This window comes from Mus caroli, chromosome 3 (genome assembly GCF_900094665.2).
Source record: "Mus caroli chromosome 3, CAROLI_EIJ_v1.1, whole genome shotgun sequence".
NCBI lineage: Eukaryota > Metazoa > Chordata > Mammalia > Rodentia > Muridae > Mus > Mus caroli.
In genome coordinates this window covers 63,104,989-63,113,737 of record NC_034572.1, presented here as the reverse complement: position 1 = coordinate 63,113,737, position 8,749 = coordinate 63,104,989, and positions in this window count along the sequence as shown.

The following is an 8,749-nucleotide window of genomic DNA, read 5'->3' as shown; positions in this document are numbered from 1 at the left end:
CTAAGTGTGTCCATCCTTCACCTTCATGGGGAGCTTGGGGTTCCTTACTGTTTCAGTAAAGCAGTCTCAGCCTGATGAGATTGAGTCTGTCTTGTATTTATTTCCAGGGGTAATGGGGGCGGGGTGTGATAAAGAATTTCAGTTGATGATAAACATCTATTGTGATCCTTTACTGGCAGTCACTGGAGAGGGAAGGCAGGAATGTAGAAAATCAAGATGTTTTAGTTCTGGAAATCTAACTTTCTCTCTCTTTCTGTTGGTCATCTCCCTGTCATCTCTCCCTTTCTCCCCCTCCCCCCTCCCCCTCCCTCTCTCAATGATCATCATTAACCAAAATGGAGAGAGTTACAAACTAATGTGACAGTGACTAATATTCCCAACTGCTTTTCCTGTACATCGGTGGAGAAAGTGGCACAGTGGTTCTTGTAGCTCTTCCCTGCTGGACACGTGTGAAATTCTCATTGGCAATATCTTGGGCAATCTCTGATACTGAACATTTTGAAGGGGAAGGATGCCAATGAAATGTCTTGCTTGGTATCTTGGCTCAAAGAGTTTAGCCTCTGCTATACAAAATGGATTAGGTAGTTCAAAGACCAAGCAAAAAGCCTTTAACTTAGGGGCCAGAAAAGCATACTAGTTCAACAGTGGAGGTCAGCAAGAGGCCACACGGCTGAGAGTAGTGGAGCTTCAGAGAATGGGTGAGTTCAGTAGTTGACTCTAAATGTATTTAGGAGACAGTTACAAGCCTCCATGGCTGTTTCCAGTTGAAGTGGGAGCATACAGAGACTCAGGGTCCCCACTCTCATTGACTTTTATGCATTGGAGGACAATCAAAGGGATCTGGACAGATGAAATGAGATGTTCAATGGATCAGCTGAGTAAAGATCAATAATTGTGATGTTTGGCGTGGTCGTGATCATTGTCTGATTCTTGTAGATCTTTTATAAAGCAAAAGAGACAGTTGAAGAATTATCAGGCATACACAGACACTATTTTGTTTACAGTTAGAAAATGTATGGTGGTCCTTTAATCTGATTACATTGGAGATGCTGTGATTACTACACCTGGCATGTCAAGAGCCCACACTTAGGGTTTATTTCTCACACACACACACACACACACACACACACACACACACACACCTCAATTACTTTAATCTTTGGTTATACTTTCCTGCTGGGTGTTTAAAGGCATGGGGGTAAGCACAAACCACAGCTTAAAGTCACTGGGGGATCCAATCTTTTGGGAGGACTTGGGCCTGGAGGAGCCTCAGCTATAGATGTAGCATAGATCTACTATAGTGAATATTAAAATGGATTGAAATCATAGTGTATTTTGAAAAGGCAAAGATAGATGGAGACCGGCATTCTACTTTAGACTAAAAGAGTTTACATATAGATACCCTCATGATAGTTTCTAAAAGAACTATACTTGATTTTAATGTCAACTTTTCAAAAATTAGGGTCAACTGAGTAGATGCCTTACCGAAAGAATTGTCTTGATTGTCTTAAGTGAGAAGACCTACCTTGAATATAGGCTGAGCCTTCTGGTAGCAGCCCAGGTTAAAAAAAAAAAAGGAGGGAGAGCTAAACAGGGGCTGGAGAGCTGGCTCAGCCATTGCTCTTGCACAGGTGCTTCAGTTTCCAGCACCTACGTGACAGGGCACAACCATCCATAACTCCAGTTCTGGGGATCTGAGTTTCTCTTTTAACCTCCAGAGGCACCAGGCACATGCATATGCACAGAAAAAACACTCATATGCATTAAAAAGTATAAATAATTCTTATTAAAAATGTTTCTATAGTGAGCAAGGTAAGAGATAAATTACTCACCTTGTGCTCCCTGCACCTCTCTCTGGCCTCTAGGATGATTTACCCATTGCTCCTGCTGCAGGTAATTCCTGTCCACTGTCATAACCAACATGTCTAGCCTTTCATTGTGGACTATTGGACCGGTGGCTCTCTAGGAACCTTCCAAATTTTTTGGGAGTGCTGAGTGACAACTGAGGTTGCCAGCCTCCTCAGTGTGAGGCACACACTGTCGGCAGACTCGGATTGCTAAGAACCAGACTCAAGCACTAAGCAGCTACCCAGTTTTCAGCCACGCAGCTGTGAGACCACTATTGCTAGTATTTTAACATATGCTGATGTAATATATTATATATTCCTGATAGGTTCAGTTTCTCTGAGAGAATGTTGCCCAATATAATAAGGTAGGGGACCTGATTAAACAAACAACCATACTAGAAGGGCTTAATACTGCCTTTGCCTGAGGTCCTAACACAATCAAGATTAGCATCATTTTTATCATTGATATTTTTATAAATCCAGTAAAAAATTAAATAACAGGATTTTGAAGGTTCAATACTTTTCTTTTGGGCCAAGGAAGTCTCCTGAATTAGTGAAATTTTCTGGTTGTGTTTACATTGTGTGTCAGAACACACGGCAGGAATGGAGTCCTGTGAGAATTCTGAGAGATTGTGAGATAACTCCTAGAAAACAAGACCAGAGTAGTATGACCTGAGCTTCTTTAAAACATGAAATCGTCCTTGGAATGTGTTTCATGTTCCTCCCTGGTCTAGCAGATGGGTGTGAGCTTACTTCAGATTACTTCTTATTGCTTGCTGTTGTTAGTCAATTATTCCTCTGTGGAGAAACATGGTTTTCGCCACATGTAGCTTGTCCTGTGACTGAGTACTGCTTGACCTAATATGAAATCATTAGTCAGCTGGCAAGCTATGGGATTTTTTTTTCATATGAACTGACATTGTGACAACAAAACTTACCCAACCTTCTCCCATTCCACAGGCAGATACTTATTTTATTGATGGTTCATCGAAGGATATAAGATGGATTCATGGGCCTGGAGAGACGGCTCAGCAAGTAAGAACACTGACTGCTCTTCCAGAGGTCCTGAGCTCAAATCCCAGCAACCACATGTTGGCTCACAACCATCTGCAATGAGATCTGATGCCCTCTTCTGGTGTGTCTGAAGACAGCTACAGTGTACTCAAATACATAAAATAAATAAATAAATCTTTAAAAAAATGGATTTGTGATCTAGATATTCATCAATCTATTAGGACTTTTTTTCTCAGCCCAAAACAGCTGAAATATGCTGTTTTTATTCATCTATTATGATTAGTTCATAAACCCTTAAATATTGTTTCTGTTACTGTTCTAGTTAACAGTGTGAGCCGGAGAGACTAGGGACCAAATATCCAGTGGACTAAATTACCATGCTATAGCCATGTTTATTCAGGCCGTCAGACAATTTATATTCTGAGTATGTTTAGGGTTAGGCAAAGTCCCATGAGCAAAGTTCTCGAGTTCAAACTGTGTACAGTCACAAGGTCAAGGTCACGTCCGGGGAGGTTGAATAATGTCAGGACGTCAACTCAGGCTTGAAAACGTCATTCTGAATAATAATGGGTAAAATGATGGGTAATCTAAAGTAAACCCACTCCTATTTGCTATACCTGGGAGGGGCACAAAAGCACACTCCAAGAATAACCCACGTTATGGAGGGATAGAGATTACAAGACATTTGCCTTGTTGCCTTGGTATTATCTCACAAGCACTCAGAAATCTCATCAAACAGAGTCACTCTTTGACTGTGTTCCAACAGTCTTAGAGTCTGCTTATGTTTTTGGCTTACTTCTAGAAATAGAAACAGCTTTAATTTCATCTTAATATCCTGCTATGTTTCCATTACTACTGAAACTGACATCCCGGTAAAGACCACACACAACCTTTGTTACGGACACATGTGCACACTCTAACCTTCCTGATTTTATTCCAAAAGGAAATAAACAAGCTGATGCATTAACCTCTATTTAACATCAGCACCTATATGCTGATGCTAACAGACTTCATGTAGAAGACCACGACCCTCTTAGACAAGAGAGACAGATTATGCAGGAATGTTTGGTCTGTGCTTCCTTGAACGGTCATAGTCTTATAACTGGAGTTTATCTCAGAGGTGAAAATACTGATGAATTATGGGAAATGAATGTCACTCACTTTGCTCTTGGACCTCGAATGCTATACCTCGGATGTATGTATGAATTATGGGAAATGAATGTCACTCACTTTGCTCTTGGACCTCGAATGCTATACCTCGGATGTATGTATCAGTGCTGAATATGCATTGATGCATATTCTAAATTTCTCTGGGCTGTACCTCAATCCTCAAGAGACTGCTTCTGCAATATGTTCGTATCTTACACAAACTTTTGTTGTTATGGGAATGACTAGTTCTATAAAGATGGACAATGGACCAGCCTATTGTGACAATTAAAGAACTTCTGTAAAGAATGGAATTTTAGCCATATTACAGGCATCCCTTGTCACCTTCAAGGCCAGGGCATAATTGAAAGAGCACATAGAACATTAAAACGGCAATAATTTACAAAAATTAAAAATGGACAGCACCAAGAAAGGGATATTTTTGTATTTTCCTAATTTACTCTTAATTTTTTAAAAAAGAAAAATTGCGTCAAGGTGATACATGTTCAAGAGCTCAAAAACATTTATCTACAGAAGATTCTGAACTGCCTTTGGATAGGCCTGTGTGGTCTAAACAACCTGAGACTTAAAGCCAAGCTGTCTGAAGAAAATTGGGAAGGGTTGTGTGTTCATCATTTGCAGATGGACTCACTGACACCTTATGGAGTTCTCTTGAACTCCTCAGGCCCTTGGGCCATCAAGGACAGTGGTGGAGAGAGAAGAGACAGTTGGCAAACCCCCATGTGAGATGTGGACCACATCAGAGAAGTCAAGTCTGCCCAACTGCCAAGTTAAGGCCCATTGCACCAAGGGAGAAGTTATTCTGTGAAACACACAGGGCCCGTGACACCTGAGGATCCCCTGGCGATGCTCGCTGCTGTGAGCTGTGCACCTACAGTGAGCACTTCTGAATACCTGCACATGCTCCTCATCCTATTCAAACCACCACACCAGGAGCACTGGACAGAGTCCAGATCCTATTCTTGGTGACAGAGTAGTACACATAACACTTTCACCGTTCTAACACTCGTTATGTTTATATCTTATTATTATGCTTATAGTTTGCTTATACTCATGCATCTAATGACAACTAAATCTATCTACAACACCTCAAATTAAAAACACTTTGCTTATTGTATCTGCCAGAAGATGTCAAAACACCATCCAGGAATTGAGTCATAGGAGAATTCTTTTTTTTGTTGTTGTTGTTTTGAAATATTTATTTTATGTATGTGAGCACACTGTTGTTCTCTTTAGAAACACCAGAAGAAGGTAGTCAGATGGTTATGAGCCACCATATGGTTGCTGGGAATTGAACTCAGGACCTCTGAAAAAACAGTCAGTGCTCTTAACTGCTGAGCCATCTCTCCGACGCATATGAGGAAAATTCTGAATGCTGTTGAAACACTCCAAGAAAACAAGACAAACAAGTCTTACGGCTTCAGCTGTTTCAAAACGTGGCTAGGGGATCCTTACAGCAATCATCCAGGGAAGTGAACCACTCAGAGTAAGGAGAATAAAAAACAGGGACAGATGGGTTTAATCAACCTGGATCAGACTTTAGGAAGTCAAATGCCAGGAGGTTTATTCCTGGTGCTTTTAAGATCAGTGTAATTTGGGGGGGGGGGAGGGGAGGTTTCCTGGTGTCATTATAATACAATCCTTGGTGCACAGGTAGCATGATTACATGAAAACTCAACTCAGGGTATGTTTCATTTTTTTCCAAGATAGGCTCTAGAGACAAGTTACCTGTACTAGTTTAAGGGCCTAATGTATGGTCTGGTTGTGGTCATACAGATAGTATAGAGGCCATCTGGACTATTAGCCACCTCTGGTCCTGGTTGTGGGAGCTCTGTATGTATGCCTTGGCTCAACAGAAAATGTAGTTCACAAGACTGTTAGTCACATCCAATTCTCAGCTTTCTGGATGGAAGAACATGGTTGATTTGTCTGTTTGTCTCTCTGTCTGTTTGTTTGTTTTAACATCTTTCCCATTGGAAATACTATCCTGCATACTTAACATTTCAGGTTTCTCTGGAGATCTGTGGGTGCAAGGATCTTCGTGCTCTGCTCCCAACCACAGGGACTTGCTTGGAATGTGTTTCGCTGCTCCTCCCAGGTGTGCTGGATAGGAGTATGGAGATTTACGTTGTAGATACAAGAGTGAAAGCAGGCAGAGGGAAGAGTCCAGACTGAGCATGGCCAGCAGACCAACCTAGACCATGAGAGGAGAGAGATGAGGAGTGAGTTTACTTCAGACCACTGAGCTTGCTGTCTGCTTGCAGGCTGGGGCACTGACAGGGCAGAAAGAGGGCAAGGAGAAAAAGAAAACATTTCCTTTTTTTAGCCCATGATTGTCGTTGCTAGGGGTAACCAGGAAGTGCCAAGTAAAAGAACTTCAGATGGTGATAAACATCTCCAGTGCTGTCCTTCATTGGAGGAAAGGGGGTCATCTGGACAGGGAGGGCTGGAATCCAGGAAAACAAAGTGATTTTAAACCTGTAAGTGCACATTACTGTACATTGGGAATTATGATAATTAACCAAAATGGAGGAACTCAGCCGGGCGTGGTGGCGCACATCTTTAATCCCAGCACTTAGGGGGCAGGAGGTGGATTTCTGAGTTCGAGGCCAGCCTGGTCTACAAAGTGAGTACCAGGACAGCCAGAGCTATACAGAGAAACCCTGTCTCGAAAAACCAAAAAAATAAAATAAAATAAAATAAAATTATTTTGTTGCTACTTCATAAGTGTAGTTTTGCTATTCTTGTGAACTGTAACTTAAATATCTGATATGTAGATGGTCTTAGGCTACACCTGTGAACCCACCATTCAACTCCTGAAGAGTCGCGACCCACAGGTTGAGAACCCGTACTCTAGGGACGAGTAAGATTTTTGAGTTCAAGGATTAGTGGGTTTTTGGGTCTCAAGTTTGGGCTTTTTACCTTAAACATTGAATGAAAATGTGAAATAAAAGGTGGACACCATTACCTCAAGTATGGAGATTTACATTGTAGATACAAGAGTGAAAGCAGGCAGAGGGAAGAGTCCAGACTGAGCATGGCCAGCAGACCAACCTAGATCATGAGAGGAGAGAGATGGCGAGGGGGAGAAAGAGTTGACAATCCACCCAAAGCGGCCCAGGCCAAGGGGCCAAGAGCCTGGCATAGCCCATATCGATCTGTTGTACAGGGATCAGGCTGGGACGAAGGAAGCAAGTGTAGGGGGGAAGGGCTAGAAGTTCTGGGAGGAGCCACGGATACTGAGTGGAGCTGGCCAGTGTCCACTTTGATGTGTTAGAAAAGCGCCTTCTCAGAGGCAAAGGGGAGGGGGAAGGGGGTGAAGAACTCCTGGAGGTGGAACTGGGAAGCGGGGGTGGAATGTAAATAAATAGAACAAATTTTAAAAGTCTCAAAAGTGTATATTTTAGAGATTTTTTTTCCAAGATAAAAATATCATATGCTAATGAAACACCAGAACCTAATTTGTGTGTCTAAAGCAATAAGGAGTGTGCCTTTTTAAAGTAACAACAACATCAAAAAAACCCGATTTGGTTTACAATAAGATTTTGCCTTAAGTCCCCTTGGGGACTGGAGAGATGGCTCTGTGGTTAAGAGCACTGACTGCTCTTGCAGAAATCTTGAGTTCAAATCCTAGTAACTACATGGTGGCTCACAACCATCTGTAATGAGATCTGACGTCCTCTTCTGGTGCACCTGAAGACAGCTACAGTGCACTAGATATAATAATACACAACTCTTTAGGCTGGATTGAGCAGGACCGACTGGAGTGAGCAACCTTCATTCCCAGCAACCACATGATGGCTCACAACCATCAGTACAGCTACAGTGTGTTCATATACATAAAATAAATCAAATAAATCTTTAAATAAAAAGATAATTCCTTATAGTTTCTGCTGATTTGCCAAGCTTTTGACTAGTTAGGAAATTGCATCTTACAAAGTCAAGGTTCATAGGTATCCATTTACATTAAAGCCTTTTAAATTAGTATTTTATAAGCATTTTATAATTTTATAAGCAACCATCTTAAATTTTTAAAAATATTATTTATTTATTATTATTTCTATGAGTACACTGTAGCTGTCTTCAGACACATGCCAGAAGAGTGCATTGGATCCCATTACAGATGGTTGTGAGCCACCATGTGGTTGTTGGAAATTGAACTCAAGACCTCTGGAAAAGAAGTCTCTTAACCACTGAGCCATCTCTCCAGCCCTAAATTTATTTTAATACATTTAATATACTATGTATCAATACCTATAAATGTATGTGTGTCTAAACTTTACATACTATACAAAATTTACAAGATAAAAGATGTAAATTTAATATATGCAAAGTGATCAATAACTTTTGTTTTATAGAATATGCCTTATAATTGAACATATAAATAAAATACCCAGAAAAAAACTTATACTTTCTGCTTCTCTCTCCCTCCTTCTTCTTCTTCCTCTCTCTCTCTCTCTCTCTCTCTCTCTCTCTCTCTCTCTCTTTCTCCTGAAACTTTCTATGATTAGATCCTATTTTGTTTGCATATCTTTCTCTTCCTGATCCTCCTCATCTTCCTACATAGAAAAAAAAAAACGTAGAGCAGGCTAGGTTTGAACTCAGAGGTCTGTCTGCTTCTGCGTCCTTAGCTCTGAGATTAAAGGCCTGGGCCACCAAAATTAGCCATCTCTGGTATTTTAAATACATGTCACATGGATGAAGAAAACTGTCATGTTAGC